Raw genomic sequence first — 20229 nt, 5'->3', positions numbered from 1 at the left:
TGATTAGGTGAGGGTGGGAATAGGAGAGTGGTGGGCATTGGGGAGAATGGGGAATAGGAGAGTGGTGGCGATTAGGTGAGGGTGGGAATAGGAGAGTGTGGGGATTAGGGGAGAATGAGGAACAGGAGAGTGGTGGCGATTAGGTGAGGGTGGGAATAGGAGAGCGGTGGGGATTAGGGGAAGGTGGGGAATAGGACAGTGGTGGGGTTTCCGGGAGAGTGGGATACGAGAATGGTGCGGTTTTGGGGAGAGTGGTGGTGATTATGGGAGGGTGGGAATAGGAGAGTGGTGGGGATTAGGGGAGGGTGGGAAATAGGAGCGTGGTGATTAGGGGAAGGTGGGGAATAGGAGAGTGGTGGGGTTTCGGGGAGAGCGATGGGGATTAGGGGAGGGTGGAGAATAGGAGAGTTGTGGCGATTAGTGTAAGCTGGGGAACAGGAGAGTGGTGGGGTTTCGGGGAGAGTAGTGGGGATTAGTGGAAGGTGGGAATAGGAGAGTGGTGGGGTTTCGGGGAGAGCGATGGGGATTAGGGGAGGGTGGAGAATAGGAGAGTTGTGGCGATTAGTGTAAGCTGGGGAACAGGAGAGTGGTGGGGTTTCGGGGAGAGTAGTGGGGATTAGTGGAAGGTGGGAATAGGACAGTGGTGGGGTTTCGGGGAGAGTGGCGGGGATTAGGTGAGGGTGGGAATAGGAGAGTGGTGGGGTTTGAGGAGAGCGGAGGGGATTAGAGGAAGGTGGGGAATAGGAGAGTGGTGGGTATTAGGGGAGGGTGGGAATAGGAGAGTGGTGGGGTTTCGGGGACAGTGGTGGGGATTAGGACAGGGTGGCGAATAGCAGAGTGGTGGCGATTCAGGGAGGTGGGGAATAGGAGAGTGGTGGTGAACAGGGGATGGTGGGAACAGGAGAGTGCTGTAGATTCGCCGAGGGTGGGAAATAGGAGAGTGGTGGGGATTAGGGGAGGGTGGAGAATAGAAGAGTGGTGGTGATTAGGAGAGTGGTGGGGATTAGGTGAGGGTGGGAATAGGAGATCGATGGGGATTAGGGGAAGGTGGGGAATAGGAGAGTGGTTTTGGAGTTGGAGTCATGCTGGTTGGAGTAAGTGATTTGGAGAGGAGAAGACAAAGCAGGGGAGTTCCGATGCCTGTCCAACTAACCCGGGTACAAGGGTCGATAGCTGTAAGCACTAAAATTGAGACTGTCCCGGCTGCTGTGTTTCGTGTTTGCAAATTTTGCAACGATTTGCCCTGCTAATATGATGAAACTGAATACTGAGGCATTGTGCCCTCTTGAGGGATTTGGAGCTAAGGACTCAGTTTTGTTTGGAATGCTGTTGTTGCTCATTTATTGTTTGCATTATTTGTGTTTTCCCCTTCTTTTTCTGTGTGCATTGGGGTTGGTCTTTTTTTTAAATTGGGATCTTTTGAGTTTCTTGCTTTGTAGCTACCTGTAAGCAAACAGATCTCAAGGTTGTATGATTTATACTTTTTTTGATAGTAAATGTACTTTGAATCTTCAAACCTCTTTGTTCACACAGAACAGGTACGCTGTCTCTCAGTGTGAACTCAGTTTTGCCTCACATCATGTAATCCTTTCCTACACTCCAAGCAGCCTCTCCTCTGGTGTTTCTGTATGTTGGGAGACTAAATTTATCCCTTCCCACAGACAGAGAAGGTGAATGACTTTTCCCCATTGTGAACTCTCCAGTGTGTCTGCAGGCGGGATGAATGACTGAATCCCTTCCCACACTCATGTATGGGGTCTTTCTTTTGTTGCATTTAAAATGGCGACTTTGTTATGTTAATCTGGGGAATGCGGCTTTGTTGTGCTTTAACGCTGAAGAGAGTTTGCGCTAACAGTTTGTTTATTTTTAAAATGAGATAACAGGCTTCTATTAGCCAATGGGTGGTTATGTATTGTTTTGTTTTCGGATACCATGCTGTATGATATGACTGTGGACTGAGTTTTGGCGGGGAGTTGGAGGAGAGACGAGGAGGACCGCGGACGTGTGGAGAGGCTCCGGTCGATCACTCAGGGTGGTCCCGAGCCGTGAGTCGACGGAATTCGAGTGGTCGTCTGAAGTCGAATTGAGCTCCAACGTAGCGCGCGAAGAACTTGGACTTTGATAAGTGTTGGCGCCTTTTTTTTTCATTACTTTCCTCTCTGTCTCAAATGTATATTAATGTCATAGAATTAGTAATATCTATAAAGTGTATTTGTTAAAATTTACTGGGTGTGCTGGCTGATGATTGATATTTGTGATTGATTCGGGCGGCAACCGACCCTGTGGGGAGTGTTGAGGCGGGTGCTGGGCTGGATTTCCCCTAGACATACACGAGCCAATATAACTGAACGTTACACTCAGAACAGGTGAATATTTTCCTGTGTGCTCTCTTAGTGCATCGTAAGATCAGATCAAGTAGTGAATTCCTCCCGCAATTCAAGCAGTTGAACATCTAATCTCTGGTGAAGTTATGCTGAAGTGTTGTCAGGGCTCTGGATCCAATGGGTGTCAATGAGAAGTTAAAACAGAAAACTTCATTTCAGACACAAAGTAGACAAACGTTTCAAACATGAGTTATGCATTGTTTTTGAAGGATCAACAACTGGTATGATGGTATTACACAGGAAAAAATTGTTCACTCCTTCAATAACTTGAAGACAATTTATCTCCAGCTTGCTTCATCCAAATCTCACCCTTACACAGACATGTGTACAAGTTCTCATTGTATGTCTGGTGTGGTATCTACAGTACCTAGATACAATCTAGTATCTCCAACGCCACATTCAAAGGTCAATGGTATTCAAGTGCTGGAGAACTGACATTCAGAGTAGGAGTGATGAATTGTTGTGTTTGAGATTGCCATACTCGTCTTTTGTCATTTCTACCATGTACAAAGTTTACAAAAATTGTCACAGTATTTACACGACTGGTCCTGGAGATTTTCCGATCACTGTGACCTTGAAGTGACTGATGGGGGTGAACTCAGCAATGACAATACCAATGAATGTCAAAAGTAGACGACTGGGCGTTCTCATGGAAGATTGTTAATGTGTGGAGCTTTTGTGGTCGAGTGCAACAGGTCTCTTGATATGATAGGTGTTTGTTATCATTGTATACCTTAATTGAACAGAAGAAACAAAGGTCTCATGAGGCGATTTGCTGAAGAACCAAAAGTGACACAAGCAGTTTATTTATCTTGTGGAGCTCAAATTGATATTTTAATTCAATGGAAATTGGACCCAGTTCTTTCTTTGAGGCCTCAATCAGAACTACTCCCATTAGCTACTGAGGTATGGATATCTGATGTGGACACCAGCCCTGATTCTCAATGCTCCATTTCAATTGGTAGAAAATTGCTTATTTACTCGTCTGAAAGATACATTATAATTTCTTCATGTGAGACAAATTTGGAACTATATTTACTATATTTTTCATCCAAGTCCTAAATACTTAGCTTTAGATAGCAAGATCTCAGCTGTGCCTGGGAGATCCAGTGCACCCATTTCCAGAGCTTTTTCTCCACCGAACACAAGTGTGTCTTTTGGCACAACTTAGTACTCTTTGCACCTGTGTACTCGATTCACAGTGATAGTACATTCTTAAGCTCAGACATTTCTGGGTAAGAACAGTGCTATTGAAAGCATTTACAAACATTGTCATCCCATTGCCAAATTGCACCAATCCAATCAAGATTTTATGAGAACATGGCTGCTTGTTTAATACAGCAAGCTTCCACAAGCAATACACACAATGTCGACAGACATTGTATGTCAGCAGTCAAAGGAAACCTAATTTATTTTTCACTGTCAATCAACTTACAAACATTGCTAATCTGTCCTTCATGCCATGAAAGACTGGCAGGGATCAGCTGGGTATAGTTGATGTACACTGGATGTGTTCTCAGCAACTTGATCTCATGGATTTCATGGAAGAAAGGAAAGGGGGAGGAGCACCTGAGGGAGGAGATGGACAGGTAAGGAGATAAGGTGAGAGGGGCAAATGTTTCACACACAAAATGCTGTAGGAACTCAGCAGTCAGACCGGTTAGCCTAATGTCGGTGGTGGGGAAACTGCTGGAGTCAGTTATCAAAGATGTGATAACAGCACATTTGGAAAGCGGTGAAATCATCGGACAAAGTCAGCATGGATTTGTGAAAGGAAAATCATGTCTGACGAATCTCATAGAATTTTTTGAGGATGTAACTAGTAGAGTGGATAGGGGAGAACCAGTGGATGTGGTATATTTGGATTTTCAAAAGGCTTTTGACAAGGTCCCACACAGGAGATTAGTGTGCAAACTTAAAGCACACGGTATTGGGGGTAAGGTATTGATGTGGATAGAGAATTGGTTAGCAGACAGGAAGCAAAGAGTGGAAATAAACGGGACCTTTTCAGAATGGCAGGCAGTGACTAGTGGGGTACCGCAAGGCTCAGTGCTGGGACCCCAGTTGTTTACAATATATATTAATGACTTGGATGAGGGAATTAAATGCAGCATCTCCAAGTTTGCAGATGACGCGAAGCTGGGCGGCAGTGTTAGCTGTGAGGAGGATGCTAAGAGGATGCAGGGCGACTTGGATAGGTTGGGTGAGTGGGCATATTCGTGGCAGATGCAATTTAATGTGGATAAATGTGAAGTTATCCACTTTGGTGGCAAAAATAGGAAAACAGATTATTATCTGAATGGTGGCTGATTAGGAAAAGGGGAGGTGCAACGAGACCTGGGTGTCATTATACACCAGTCATTGAAAGTGGGCATGCAGGTACAGCAGGCGGTGAAAAAGGCGAATGGTATGCTGGCATTTATCGCGACAGGATTCGAGTACAGTAGCAGGGAGGTACTACTGCAGTTGTACAAGGCCTTGGTGAGACCACACCTGGAGTATTGTGTGCAGTTTTGGTCCTCTAATCTGAGGAAAGACATCCTTGCCATAGAGGGAGTACAAAGAAGGTTCACCAGATTGATTCCTGGGATGGCAGGACTTTCATATGAAGAAAGACTGGATGAACTAGGTTTGTACTTGTTGGAATTTAGAAGATTGAGGGGGGATCTGATTGAAACGTATAAAATCCTTAAGGGATTGGACAGGCTAGTTGCAGGAAGATTGTTCCCGATGTTGGGGAAGTCCAGAACGAGGGGTCACAGTTTGAGGATAAGGGGGAAGCCTTTTAGGACTGAGATTAGGAAAAACTTCTTCACACAGAGAGTGGTGAATCTGTGGAATTCTCTGCCACAGGAAACAGTTGAGGCAAGTTCATTGGCTATATTTAAGAGGGAGTTAGATATGGCCCTTGTGGCTACGGGGATCAGGGGGTATGGAGGGAAGGCTGGTGCAGGGTTCTGAGTTGGATGATCAGCCATGATCATAATAAATGGCGGTGCCGGCTCGAAGGGCCGAATGGCCTACTACTGCACCTATTTTCTATGTTTCTATGTCAGGTCGCCATCTATGGAAATGAATAAACAGCTGATTTTTCAGGCTGACACTCTTCAGGGCTGAAAAGGAATGGGAGGACACCTGAATAAAGAGATGGAGGGGTAGGACGATAGCTAGAAGGTGGTGAAGTCAGGTGAGTGAGAAAAATAAAAGGCCGGAGAGGGAAGAATGTGATAGGAGAGGAGAGTAGACCATAGGAGAAAGGGAGGAAGGAGGGTCTTCATAGGGAGGTGAGAGAGAAGAGGCCAGAGGGATTTGTAAACCACAGTGTAATGCTTACATAGGTTTCTGTCATGGTAACATTACACCCCCTGCTGTTCACATAAGCTTCTCCAATCAGAAAGTGCAGTAATAGTATGAATTTCCACGCAAGTTGACAGGGTGGTTAAGAAGATGTATGGAGTGTTGGCCTTCTTTAGTCAGGTATTGAGTTCAAGAGTAGCGACATATTGTAGGCTGTTGGTGGACCTCGAAGGGCAGCTGAAGTTCCCCAACCGTATCGCAGCCACCACCCTGCGACCAGACATTGTCCTAGTGTCTGAGTCTAGTAAGCAAGTGGTGCTGCTGGAGCTGACAGTCCCATGGGAAGATAGCTTGGAAGAGGCCTTTGAAAGGAAGCTCTCCAAGTACACAGGACTGGTCAGCAACTGTCAGCAGGCTGGATGGAGAGCGAGTTGTCTCCCAGTGGAGGTTGGTTGTAGGGGAATTCGTAGCCCGTTCTTTAGTTACAGCCTTCAGCATTTTGGGCATCGAGGGAGAGAGGAAGAGGAGAGCCATCCGCAGTACCACTGATGCAGCAGAAAGGGCCTCAAGATGGCTGTGGCTCAAAAGAGGGGAACCATGGAGTCATAAGTAGCTAGCCATCTGGACACAAGCTGGGGTCTGATCAGCCCCGGCTGGGTCAGCTAGAGGAGGTTGTATGATGTTGAAAGACCCGAAACGCCGGATGATTCCAGGAACATCACTGAAGATGTGTCCAGAAGTATCAATAGATGTATGTACACAGCAGTTCTATAAAATCCTGGCTAGACCACGCTTGGAGCATAATGTTCAGTTCTGAGCACCACACTATCAGAAGGATGTGGAAGCATTAGGGGTGGTTACCAGCACCTGGCTAGATTAGAGGGCACGTATTATGAGGACAGGTTGAGCGAGCTAGGGCTTTTCTCTTTGGAGTGTACGGGGAGCTGACGTGATGGAGGTGGAAAAGATAGTAAGAGGCAGAGATCGAGTGGATAGCCAGGCATATTTCCCAGGGGAGAAATGGTAATATGGGGGGGGGGGGTATAATTCTAAGGTGATTGGAGGAAAGTATGGTGTGGGGGTGGGCGGGAGGCAGAAATGTTGGAGTTAAGTTCTTTACACAGAGTGTTGGTGTGTGGAACCCCCTGCCAGAGGTGGAGTCCAAGGCAGATACATTAAGAACAGTAAAGAGACTCTTAGACAGGCAGGCACATGGATGATAGAAAATATTGGCTATGTAGGAGGGAACATTTAGATTGATCTTGGAGGTTAGAAGTCAGTACAACATTGTGGCCAAAGGGCCTGACCTGTGCTATACTGTTCAATGTTCTATTAACTCAGATCTGACTGACTGACGTTATTAAGTCTGCCATGTTTCATGGTGATTTTCAGTTCAGTGTGTTTTTTTACCATGTCGAACTCCAGAACTTCTTCCAGCATTTTGTCAAATCATTCCATGTCAAAAGATTCCCATGTCACTCTCTGGGAGTGGGAGCCTTTCCCCATCATCAGACTGAGACAGAATGGGGAACCCTCTGTCGGGTCCCTTCTCTGATTCTGTGATTTCCTGTAAGCAATGAACTTGCTGAGTGACAGGCTAAGCAAAAGAGAATGAGAAGACAATATCTGCTCAGTGATGAGAGCTTTATGCACAGGAATGGTCACTGGACAGCCTCCTCACCCATTCTGCAGCACAGAAGTTTATCCTTCAGTCCATCTCATCTGTGCAGACATGTTTTTCTACTCACACCACAGTTCTCCATTCTCTTCCTATCCATGTCCTTATCATCTTGAGGCAACACATTTTGAACGTGTACTTGATGCTGGGGAGGCAGGTGCTTATGATGGAGCTTTCTGAGTGTCTTCCAATCCTGTTTTAGGAAAATTTATTTGCTAAGAAAATTCAATTAAAGTTGGTCGCTAATGAATTGGACATAGATTTTGAAGTGACTAGAGAATAACTTTATTCATGAATAAGGGAAGAATCCCTCTCTAACGGTGCGATTGCCAAGTCTTCCACAGAACAATAGTCACAGCTTTTTTATTCATGCACACAGAGAGTCAATTAAATCAGTCAAAGTTTAAACAAAGTCAATCCTGTGCATCTTATCAATTCCCACAAAAATGCCAGAGACAGTCTCTTTTCTGTCCATAACACAGACATAGGTTGTTAGAACATCCTTGAAACTAATATAGATTATTGCAAGCATGCTGAGAGCCCAGGCCAAATGGCATGCTTATTTATGATATATAGGTTCATTTAATCCTTAGATCTAGTAAGTCATTAAAGTATAAAAGTATAATCTGGAGAAATTTCTGAAAAAAATCCCTCCCCACTGATCTCCCTCCTGGCACTTATCCTTGTAAGCGGAACAAGTGCTACACATGCCCTTACACTTCCTCCCTTACCACCATTCAGGGCCCCAGACAGTCCTTCCAGGTGAGGCGACACTTCACCTGTGAGTCGGCTGGGGTGATGTACTGCATCTGGTGCTCTCGATGTGGCCTTCTATATATTGGCGAACCCGACGCAGACTGGGAGACCGCTTTGCTGAACACCTACGCTCTGTCCGCCAGAGAAAGCAGGATCTCCCAGTGGCCACACATTTTAATTCCACATCCAATTCCCATTCTGACATGTCTATCCACGGCTTCCTCTACTGTAAAGATGAAGCCACACTCAGGTTGAAGGAACAACACCTTATATTCCGTCTGGGTAGCCTCCAACCTGATGGCATGAACATCGACTTCTCTAACTTCCGCTAATGCCCCACCTCCCCCTTGTACCCCATCCGTTATTTATTTTTATACACACATTCTTTCTCTCACTCTCCTTTTTCTCCCTCTGTCCCTCCCACTATACCCCTTGCCCATCCTCTGGGTTCCCCCCCCCTTTGTCTTTCTCCCTGGGCCTCCTGTCCCATGATCCTCTCATATCCCCTTTGCCAATCACCTGTCCAGCTCTTGGCTCCATCCCTCCCCCTCCTGTCTTCTCCTATCATTTTGGATCTCCCCCTCCCCCTCCCACTTTCAAATCTCTTACTAACTCTTCCTTCAGTTAGTCCTGACAAAGGGTCTCGACCTGAAAATCGACTGTACCTCTTCCTAGAGATGCTGTCTGGCTTGCTGCGTTCACCAGCAACTTTGATGTGTGTTGCTTGAATTTCCAGCATCTGCAGAATTCCTGTTGTTTGCGTTTTTAAAATTCACTACTGTGAAGCCTCTTCCGGTGATGCCCACACTGAAGAAGTTTAGATCCTCTCTTCGACGGGAGTTCAGTGAAACCATTTCTCACTGCTCCCCATCTGTAATTTCTTCGGCTCTTAAACTTTTCGACCACATTTTGACTCAGACTCACTATCACAGCCATATACCCTTTCTTGGAACGTGCCTCTGTCGCCAACTTACTCCAGTTGGCTTTAGGATTCGTTTCCAAGCCTCATGTGTAGGGTATGGCCACATCAGTGGGATTGTATTACAGACCACCCAATAGTCAACGAGACTTGGAACAGCAAATCTGCAGAGAGATAGCAGGCAACTGCAGGAAACATAAAGTTGTGGTGGTAGGAGATTTTAATTTTCCATACATTGATTGGGACTCCCATACTGTTAGGGGTCTAGATGGTTTAGAGTTTGTAAAAAATGTGTTCAGGAAAGTTTTCTAAATCAGTATATAGAGGGACCAACTAGAGGGGATGCAATATTGGATCTCCTGTTAGGAAACGAATTAGGGCAAGTGACAGAAGTCTGTGTAGGGGAGCACTTTGGTTCCAGTGATCATAACACCATTAGTTTCAATTTGATCATGGACAAGGATAGATCTGGTCCTAGGGTTGAGGTTCTGAACTGGAAGAAGGCCAAATTTGAAAAAATGAGAAAGGATCTAAAAAGCGTGGATTGGGACAGGTTGTTCTCTGGCAAAGATGTGATTGGTAGGTGGGAAGCCTTCAAAGGGGAAATTCTGAGAGTGCAGAGTTTGTATGTTCCTGTCAGGATTAAAGGCAAATTGAATAGGAATAAGGAACCTTGGTTCTCAAGGGATATTGCAACTCTGATAAAGAAGAAGAGGGAGTTGTATGAAATGTATAGGAAACAGGGGGTACATCAGGTGCTTGAGGAGTATAAGAAGTGCAAGAAAATCAGGAGGGCAAAAAGAAGACATGAGGTTGCCTTGGCAGTCAAAGTGAAGGATAATCCAAAGAGCTTTTACAAGTATATTAAGAGCAAAAGGATTGTAAGGGATAAAATTGGTCCTCTTGAAGATCAGAGTGGTCGGCTTTGTGCGGAACCAAAGGAAATTGGGGAGATCTTAAATAGGTTTTTTGCGTCTGTATTTACTAAGGAAGCTGGCATGAAATCTATGGAATTGAGGGAATCGAGTAGTGAGACCACGGAAACTGTACAGATTGAAAAGGAGGAAGTGCTTGCTGTCTTGAGGAAAATTAAAGTGGATAAATCCCTGGGACCTGACAGAGTGTTCCCTCGGACCTTGAAGGAGACTAGTGTTGAAATTGCAGGGGCCCTGGCAGAAATATTTAAAATGTCGCTGTCTACGGGTGAAGTGCCGGAGGATTGGAGAGTGGCTCATGTTGTTCCGTTGTTTAAAAAAGGATCGAAAAGTAATCCGGGAAATTATAGGCCGGTGAGTTTAACGTCAGTAGTAGGTAAGTTATTGGAGGGAGTACTAAGAGACAGAATCTACAAGCATTTGGATGGACAGGGGCTTATTAGGGAGAGTCAACATGGCTTTGTGCGTGGTAGGTCATGTTTGACCAATCTGTTGGAGTTTTTCGAGGTTACCAGGAAAGTGGATGAAGGGAAGGCAGTGGATATTGTCTACATGGACTTCAGTAAGGCCTTTGACAAGGTCCCGCATGGGAGGTTAGTTAGGAAAATTCAGTCGCTAGGTATACATGGAGAGGTGGTAAATTGGATTAGACATTGGCTCGATGGAAGAAGCCAGAGAGTGGTGGTAGAGAATTGCTTCTCTGAGTGGAGGCCTGTGACTAGTGGTGTGCCACAGGGATCAGTGCTGGGTCCATTGTTATTTGTCATCTATATCAATGATCTGGATGATAATGTGGTAAATTGGATCAGCAAGTTTGCTGATGATACAAAGATTGGAGGTGTAGTAGACAGTGAGGAAGGTTTTCAGAGCCTGCAGAGGGACTTGGACCAGCTGGAAAAATGGGCTGAAAAATGGCAGATGGAGTTTAATACTGACAAGTGTGAGGTATTGCACGTTGGAAGGACAAACCAATGTAGAACATACAGGGTTAATGGTAAGGCACTGAGGAGTGCAGTGGAACAGAGGGATCTGGGAATACAGATACAAAATTCCCTGAAAGTGTCGTCACAGGTAGATAGGGTTGTAAAGAGAGCTTTTGGTACATTGGCCTTTATTAATCGAAGTATTGAGTATAAGAGCTGGAATGTTATGGTGAGGTTGTATAAGGCATTGGTGAGGCCGAATCTGGAGTATTGTGTTCAGTTTTGGTCACCAAATTACAGGAAGGATATAAATAAGGTTGAAAGAGTGCAGAGAAGGTTTACAAGGATGTTGCTGGGACTTGAGAAACTCAGTTACAGAGAAAGGTTGAATAGGTTCGGACTTTATTCCCTGGAGCATAGAAGAATGAGGGGAGATTTGATAGAGGTATATAAAATTATGATGGGTATAGATAGAGTGAATGCAAGCAGGCTTTTTCCACTGAGGCAAGGGGAGAAAAAAACCAGAGGACATGGGTTAAGGGTGAGGGGGGAAAAGTTTAAAGGGAACATTAGGGGGGGCTTCTTCACACAGAGAGTGGTGGGAGTATGGAATGAGCTGCCAGACGAGGTGGTAAATGCGGGTTCTTTTTTAACATTTAAGAATAAATTGGACAGATACATGGATGGGAGGTGTATGGAGGGATATGGTCCGTGTGCAGGTCAGTGGGGCTAGGCAGAAAATGGTTCGGCACAGCCAAGAAGGGCCAAAGGGCCTGTTTCTGTGCTGTAGTTTCTATGGTTCTATGGTTCTCTCAATTTGGACCTTCTGAGGATCCCAGGTACTCGCATTTTATTGACTCTGCCTCTCGCCGCTAGCTCTGAAGGCAACCCTCTCCGCCATGAGGAGGTATTTGTTGTCCCTATCCCAGACCCTTCCACACCTTCGGGACACTTCCTTCGCCGTCTGTAATGATCCTACCTGTTATTTCATCCTCCGTCAGATTCACGCCTGCAGTCGTCGTTTTTTTGACTTTGTCATGTTAGGCAAAGATTGCAAGATCCTACATCTACGGACTCCAGAGCCTGCTGGCCATGAAACTAGCAGGCATGAACTTCAGATTGCGGCCCCTGCCATTGATCTCACCGGCTCCAACACCTCAGGGCATATCCAAAACCCGGACTCCAGCAACGACCATGGACACCTTCACAGCGATTGCGCAACCACCAACTGCGACTCCAGCCTTGAACTCCAGGCCGGGTCTTTATGTGCTGCTATTGTGACTCCCGTCTCCCCTTTCCCCACCAATATTCTGCAATACCGTCTCCTTCAGATCCCATCGTCAGCTCCTGGGTCCTCAGAAGCTCCATCTTCCTCTCACCCCAACCCTCCCCTCTCCACTGACACCCCCAGCCTCCCCCCTCCCCCCTCTGATCCCAGCTGTCATCTGTGCCGGGTCTTTACCATCCCCTCCGACCTTCAACTGTCGGAGGCAGAACGCTCTGTCCTCAGTAAGGGCCTCACCTTTGTCCCCCTTCGCCCACACCTCAGCGAGTTCCGTGTTTGCCACGATGCGGAACTCTTCTTCCGCCGTCTCCGTCTCCGAGCCTACTTCGGCAAGGACTCTTCCACCCCCACCGATGACCCCTTTTCCTGTCTTCAACCCTCCTCCTCTTCATGGACACCCCGCTCTGGTCTTCTATCTGCTCTGGATCTCTTTATCGCTAACTGCCGACGGGACATCAACCGTCTCGACTTCACCGCACCTTGTTCCCATTCCAACCTCACTCCTTCGGAACGCTCTGCTCTCCACTCCCTCCGCACTAATCCTAACCTTATTATTAAACCCGCCGATAAGGGGGCTGCTGTTGTAGTCTGGCGTACTGACCTCTACCTTGCCGAGGCACAGTGACAACTCGCGGATACCTCCTCTTATTTACCCCTCGATCGTGACCCCACTAAGGAGCACCAGGCCATTGTCTCCCACACCATCACCGACTTTATCCGCTCAGGGGATCTCCCATCCACTGCTACCAACCTTATAGTTCCCACACCCCACACTTCCCGTTTCTACCTCCTACCCAAGATCCATAAACCTGCCTGTCCTGGCAGACCTATTGCCTTAGCTTGCTCCTGCCCCACTGAACTCGTTTCTGCATACCTCGACACTGTTTTATCCCCCCTTGTTCAATCCCTTCCTATGTTCGTGACACTTCTCACGCTCTTAAACTTTTAAATGATTTTAAGTTCCCTGGCCCCCACCGCTTTATTTTCACCATGGATGTGCAGTCCCTATATACTTCCATCTCCCATCAGGAAGGTCTCAAAGCTCTCCGCTTCTTTTTGGATTCCAGACCTAATCAGTTCCCCTCTATCACCACTCTGCTCCGTCTAGCGGAATTAGTCCTTACTCTTAATAATTTCTCCTTTGGCTCCTCCCATTTCCTCCAAACTAAAGGTGTAGCTATGGGCACCCATATGGGTCCTAGCTATGCCTGCCTTTTTGTTGGCTTTGTGGAACAATCTATGTTCCGTGCCTATTCTGGTATCCGTCCCCCACTTTTCCTTCGCTACATCGACGACTGCATTGGCGCTGCTTCCTGCACGCATGCTGAGCTCGTTGACTTTATTAACTTTGCCTCCAACTTTCACCCTGCCCTCAAGTTTACCTGGTCCATTTCCGACATCTCCCTCCCCTTTCTAGATCTTTCTGTCTCTATCTCTGGAGACAGCTTACCTACTGATGTCTACTATAAGCCTACTGACTCTGCACAGCTATCTGGACTATTCCTCTTCTCACCCTGTTTCTTGCAAAAATGCCATCCCCTTCTCACAATTCCTCCATCTCTGCCGCATCTGCTCTCAGGATGAGGCTTTTCATTCCAGGACGAGGGAGATGCCCTCCTTTTTTAAAGAAAGGGGCTTCCCTTCCTCCACTATCAACTCTGCTCTCAAATGCATCTCCCCCATTTCACGTACATCTGCTCTCACTCCATCCTCCTGCCACCCACTAGGAATAGGATTCCCCTGGTCCTCACCTACCACCCCACCAGCCTCCGGGTCCAACGTATTATTCTCCTTAACTTCCGCCACCTCCAATGGGATCCCACCACTAAGCACATCTTTCCCTCGCCCCTCTCTCTGCTTTCCGCAGGGATCGCTCCCTACGCGACTCCCTTGTCCATTCGTCCCCCCCATCCCTCCCCACTGATCTCCCTCCTGGCACTTATCCTTGTAAGCGGAGCAAGTGCCACACATGCCCTTACACTTCCTCCCTTACCATCATTCAGGTCCCCAGACAGTCCTTCCAGGTGAGGCGACACTTCACCTGTGAGTCGGCTGGGGTGATATACTGCGTCCGGTGCTCTCGATGTGGCCTTCTATATACTGGCGAGATCTGACGCAGACTGGGAGACCGCTTTGCTGAATACCTACGCTCTGTCCGCCAGAGAAAGCAGAATCTCCCAGTGGCCACACATTTTAATTCCACATCCAATTCCCATTCTGTCATGTCTATCCACGGCCTCCTCTACTGTAAAGATGAAGCCACACTCAGGTTGGAGGAATAACACCTTATATTCCGTCTGGGTAGCCTCCAACCTGATGGCATGAACATCGACTTCTCTAACTTCCGCTAATGCCCCACCTCCCCCTTGTACCCTATCCGTTATTTATTTTTATACACACATTCTTTCTCTCACTCTCCTTTTTCTCCCTCTGTCCCTCCCACTATACCCCTTGCCCATCCTCTGGGTTCCCCCCCCCTTTGTCTTTCTCCCTGGGCCTCCTGTCCCATGATCCTCTCATATCCCCTTTGCCAATCACCTGCCCAGCTCTTGGCTCCATCCCTCCCCCTCCTGTCTTCTTCTATCATTTTGGATCTCCCCCTCCCCCTCCCACTTTCAAATCTCTTATTAACTCTTCCTTCAGTTAGTCCTGACGAAGGGTCTCGGCCTGAAACGTCAACTGTACTTCTTCCTCGAGATGCTGCCTGGCCTGCTGCGTTCACCAGCAACTTTGATGTGTGTTGCCTGAATTTCCAGCATCTGCAGAATTCCTGTTTGAACTATCTGAAATGCCCGGTTCGCTGCTGTTGCTACTGTGCAATTGAGAATCTCCGGAGGGAAGGCCCAGAATCCATGGCTTTGCCTGCTGCTGGCAACCGAGGCTGAGGTCGAAGCGTTCGGCAGAGATGGTGCTCGGTACTTGGTGTCGGAGGGCTGATCAGAGCTCGAAGTTTTCGGACGACTCAATGTCGGACTGTGATTGGGCATGGCAGGGAGAGTTTTCTTCCTTCTCCCGTCTGCCTGAGATGTGGGAATTTCAAGAGACTTTGAACTTTTTTACTGTGCCATGGCCTGTTCTTCATCAAGTTATGGTATTGTTGCACTGTTGTAACTATATGTTATAATTATGTGGTTTTTGTCAGTTTTTCAGTCTTGGTCTGTCCTGTGATATCACACCGGAGGAATATTTTATCATTTCTTAATGCATGCATTACTAAATGACAATAAAAGAAGACTGCGTGTCCTCCTAATCTAATCTAATAATTTCTTTTATATGTTGGACATCAGACAAAGGAGCAGAAGTCGGCCATTTTATCATGAGCTGATCCATTCTCCTATTTAGTCCCACTCCCCCGCCTTCCCACCATAACCATCTGGCTACTCAGATACCTATCAATCTCTGCCTTAAATACACCCAATGACTTGGCCTCCACTGCCGCCCGTGGCAACAAATTCCATAGATTCACCACCCTCTGGCTAAAAAAATTTCTTCACATCTCTGTTCTGAATGGGCGCATTTCAATCCTTAAGTCATGCCCTCTCGTACTAGACTCCCCCATCATGGCAAACAACTTTGCCACATCCACTCTGTCCATGCCTTTCAACATTTGAAATGTTTCTATGAGGTCCCCCCCTCATTCTTCTAAACTCCAAGGAATACAGTCTAAGAGTGGACAAACGTTCCTCATATGTTAACCCTCTCATTCATGGAATCATTCTAGTGAATCTTCTCTGTACCCTCTCCAACGTCAGCACATCTTTTCTTAAATAAGGAGCCCAAAACCGCCCACAGTACTCCAAGTGAGGTCTTACCAGCGCCTTATAGAGCCTCAACATCACATCCCTGCTCCTATACTCTACTCCTCTAGAAATGAATGCCAACATTGCATTCGCCTTCTTCACCACCAACTCAACCTGGAGGTTAACCTTAAGGGTATCCTGCACGAGGACTCCCAAGTCCTAATGCATCTCAGAACTTTGAATTCTCTCCCTATTTAAATAATAGTCTGCCCGTTTATTTCTTCTGCCAAAGTGCATAACCATACACTTTCCAACATTGTATTTCATTTGTCACTCTTTGCCCATTCTTCCAATCTATCCAAGTCTCTCTGCAGACTCTGTTTCCTCAGCACTACCGGCCCCTCCACTTATCTTTGTATCATCGGAAACTTAGCCACAAAGCTATCTATTCCATAATCCAAATCGTTGATGTACAACGTAAAAAGAAGTGGCCCCAATACGGACGCCTGTGGAACACAACACCACTGGTAACCGGCAGCCAACCAGAATAGGATCCCTTTATTCCCACTCTCTGTTTCCTGCCAATCAGCCATCGCCCTATCCACATATGTAACTTTCCCATAATTCCATGGGCTCTTATCTTGTTAAGTAGCCTCATGTGTGGCACCTTGTCAAAGGCCTTCTGAAAATCCAAATATACAACATCCACTGCATCTCCCTTGTCTAGCCTGCTTGTAATTTCCTCAAAAAATTGTATAGGTTTGTCAGGCAGGATTTTCCTTTAAGGAAACCATGCTGAGTTCTGCCTATCTTGTCATATGCCTCCAGGTATTCCGTAACCTCATCCTTGAAAATCGACTCCAACAACTTCCCAACCACCGATGTCAAGCTATAATTTCCTTTTTGCTTCCTTGCCCCCTTCTTAAATAGCAGAGTGATATTTGCAATCTTCCAGTCCTCCGGAACCATGCCAGAATCTATTGACTTTTGAAAGATCATTGCTAATGCCTCCGCAACCTCCACAGCTACTTCCTTCAGAACACAAGGGTGCATTCCATCTGGTCCGAGAGATTGATCTACCCTTAGACTATTCAGCTTCCTGAGTACTTTCTCTGTCGTAATTGTGACTGCGCACACTTCTCTTCCCTGCCACCCTGTTCATACCAGACAGGTGAAGGAAAACTAGTCTCAATTCTTAACTGTCATAAATGACAGCCCACAGAGCCCTCCTTACAGTTTATGACCTTCACTGTCTTCATTTTGCTTACACACCTGTGTAAGCACTAAGGCCAGCAGTAGGCATATTGCTAATTAAAGGAAGGTACAAGGTGTTTACAACTCAGTTATTTTAAACCTTCATTCAGAATTTTCTTCCACACCTGTGCAGTGGCCCCTCCATACCAGACAGTGATGCAGTCAGAATGTTTGCCATGGCACATCTGTAGAAATTTGCGAGTCTTTGGTGACATACTAAAACTCCTAGTGAAATATAGCTGTCGTGCCTACTTTGTGTAATGCCCTGCTTCATAGCCTTCTGTAGAAGCAGTGTGTGCTGCTGATCAACTTCAACTTAGGAATGCTGTGTCAGCCAATCAGGATGGTGGAATAGGAGAAGATTCTAGAGGAAACTGGGCAGACAGGGTTTGTGATGGACACTGGTGTGGTTCGACGTCTTTTGGCAGGAGATGCAGAGAGAAGATCAGGAGAGACAGCCATAGGATTTGATCCAATTGAAAGGTGCAATCCAAAGGAATCCAAGGTGGTATACTGGCCTTTATTAATCAGAGCATTGAGTATAGGAGTTGGGATGTGGTGTTGGGGTTGTGCAGGGCAGTGGTGGGGCCTGGTTTGGAATGTTGTGTGCAGTTTTGATCGCCGAATTATAGGAAGGATATCAGCAGGATAGAGAGAGTACAGAGAAGGTTTACTAGAATGTTACTTGGATTTCATTACCTGGGTTGCGGAAAGAGGTTGAGCGGGTTGGGTCTTTGTTCTTTGGAACGTGGAGGGTTGGGGGGGACTTGATGGAGGTATTTCAGATTATGAAAGGGGTGGATGGGGTTGACGTGGATAGGCTTCTTCCACTGAGAGTGGGGAAGATTCAAACAAGAGGACATGAGTTGAGAGTTGGGGGCAGGGGTTTGGGGTAGCATGGGGGGGAACTTCTTTGCTCGGGGGTGGTGGCTGTGTGGAACGGGCTTCCAGCAGAAGTGGTTGAGGCACGTTCGATGTTGTCGTTTAAAGTTAAACTGGACAGCTATATGGACAGGAAAGGAATGGAGGGTTATGGGCTGAATGCAGGGAGGTGGGACTAGGTGAGAGTAAGAGTTCGACACGGACTAGAAGGGCCGAGATGGCCTGTTTCCGTGCTGTAATTGTTATATGGTTATGGGAAGTCCTACTGGAGATTGGTGATGAGAAGTTGGTTCCATGAGTAAGAAACACACCCAGATTTTAGAAGATATGAGTTCCAACATGTGCACATTTAGACTGGTTTAATTATAATGGGCCTTCTTTTTCTTTTCCTTGTTTTCTCTTAATAAATGGTTGATAAAGCTAAAATGAGGAAATACACTTTCTTCATAATTGTATGCAGTGTACAATCTGTTATTTCTTGCCGACAGATAATTGTGTATGGGCAGTATTTACACAGCACTTACTCAAATTGGAGTTCTGTTAATCAAAACATCCCAACTTTCCTGTTTGGTGGAACCCAAATCATACTGACCCTAGACATATATTGTTTGCAAAAGGTAGCTTTCTCACCACTGAGTCCAGCAGCTGTTAGCAGAGCTGACTAACAAGTCAAGTTTCTACACAATGACAGAGCTTCATTGTAGCAGCTTTCATCTGGGATTGATTCACTGAATGCTGTGTAATTGCTGTAAGAATTGATTGTGTTTAAGCCTGTTTCCTTTGAATATTAAAATTAAATTCCTTTGGATACTGTGTTATTAATAATGGTTTGATAAATTTCAGAGTCATGAGGACGTGATCATTATTGATGGGGGGACAAGGTAATGCCATGGTTAAGATTTTTACTGCTAATGCTGTAGGGTATTTCATTTAGTAGCTTTCTGTAGAAGCAGTGTATCCTGCTGATAGTGTTTGGGTTTTAGTTAAAGATAAGGAGCTGTGATATTCAACTTATGAATGCTGTGTCAGCCAACCAGGAATGGGAGAAGGTTCCAGAGAAAGCTAGGCGGGGTGGATTTGTGATAGACACTGGTGGGGTTCACAGTCTTTTGGCAGGAGATGCAAAGAGAAGATCAGGAGAGACAGTCATAGGATTCGATCCGATGGGAAGGTGCGGTCCAAAGGATGGGAAGTCCTACCGGAGATCAGTGATGAGGTTGGCGCTGTGAATAAGGGACACACCCAGATTATGGAAGATCTGAGCTCCAACATGTGCACATTTAGACTGGTTTAATTACAATGGCCCTTTTATTTTTTTCTTTTAATAACTGGTAAAATTCTCTTAATAAAGCTAAATTAGTAAATACACTTTCTTTATAATTGTACGTGGTGTATGTTCTGTTATTTCTTGCCAACCAATAATTGTGTATGGGCAGCATTTACGCAGCGTTCACTCAAATTGGGGTACTGTAAATCAAAACATCCCAACTTTCCTGTCTGGTGGGACCCAAATTGTACTGACCCTAGACATATATTGGTTTTCTCACTACTGAGTCCAGTGGCTGATAACAGAGCTGGCTAATGAGCCAATTTTCTTTTAGGCCAGTGAGGGGGCTTCTTTGGTAATTGCATGTTTTTGATCTGAGAGATGTTAACATCCAGGAACGTGAAATTGTTCACTACTGATCCCCTGATGTGTAGTGGTTGGTGTGTGTTTCCCCAATCTCCACCTCCTGAAGTCCACAACCAACTCCTCGATCTCACTGATGTTGACTGGAAGGCTGGTTTGGCAAATCCGTCACACAGCCGATCTACCTCACTACTCACTGCCATGTGAGGCAGAGGAAGATGGGCTTCCCAAAGGCAGGAGGGGGGTTCATTCAGAGATGGATGTGGAAGGGTGTGTGTCAAAGATGGCTTAGATAGGGTTTCTCAGAATCAGGGTAGGGAAGGTTGTTGGTAGCTGGGCATCACGGAGGCAGTAAACGTGAGTAGAAGCATCCACTGACCAGGAGAGGATAGTATATAACACATTGTCCCTGAGGTGGGTGGGAAGGCTTAATCCAACGACAGATTGGAGGGGGGAGTGGAAGGGGACATCCCAGAGGCAGGTGGGGGTGAAGTGAAAGGGGCAGTGAGGGATGGGGGTTAGAGCAGAAAGGGTGTGTCACAGAGT

At 46.3% G+C, this 20229-nt stretch overlaps 1 long non-coding RNA gene across 1 annotated transcript in view; it reads left to right on the top strand.

Moving 5' to 3' along the window:
• The first annotated feature begins 1122 nt into the window (after window positions 1-1122).
• Window positions 1123-20229, top strand: part of LOC134353852 (uncharacterized) — a 40900-nt gene continuing 21793 nt past the window's right edge. Inside the window, exon 1 of the long non-coding RNA XR_010019692.1 lies at window positions 1123-2127. This is a non-coding gene — a long non-coding RNA (uncharacterized LOC134353852). The remainder of the gene's footprint in view (window positions 2128-20229) is intronic.

The sequence above is a fragment of the Mobula hypostoma genome, chromosome 11 (assembly GCF_963921235.1).
Source record: "Mobula hypostoma chromosome 11, sMobHyp1.1, whole genome shotgun sequence".
Lineage (NCBI taxonomy): Eukaryota > Metazoa > Chordata > Chondrichthyes > Myliobatiformes > Myliobatidae > Mobula > Mobula hypostoma.
Note: the sequence above shows the minus strand (reverse complement) of the source record. Positions and strands in the feature narration are given on the sequence as shown.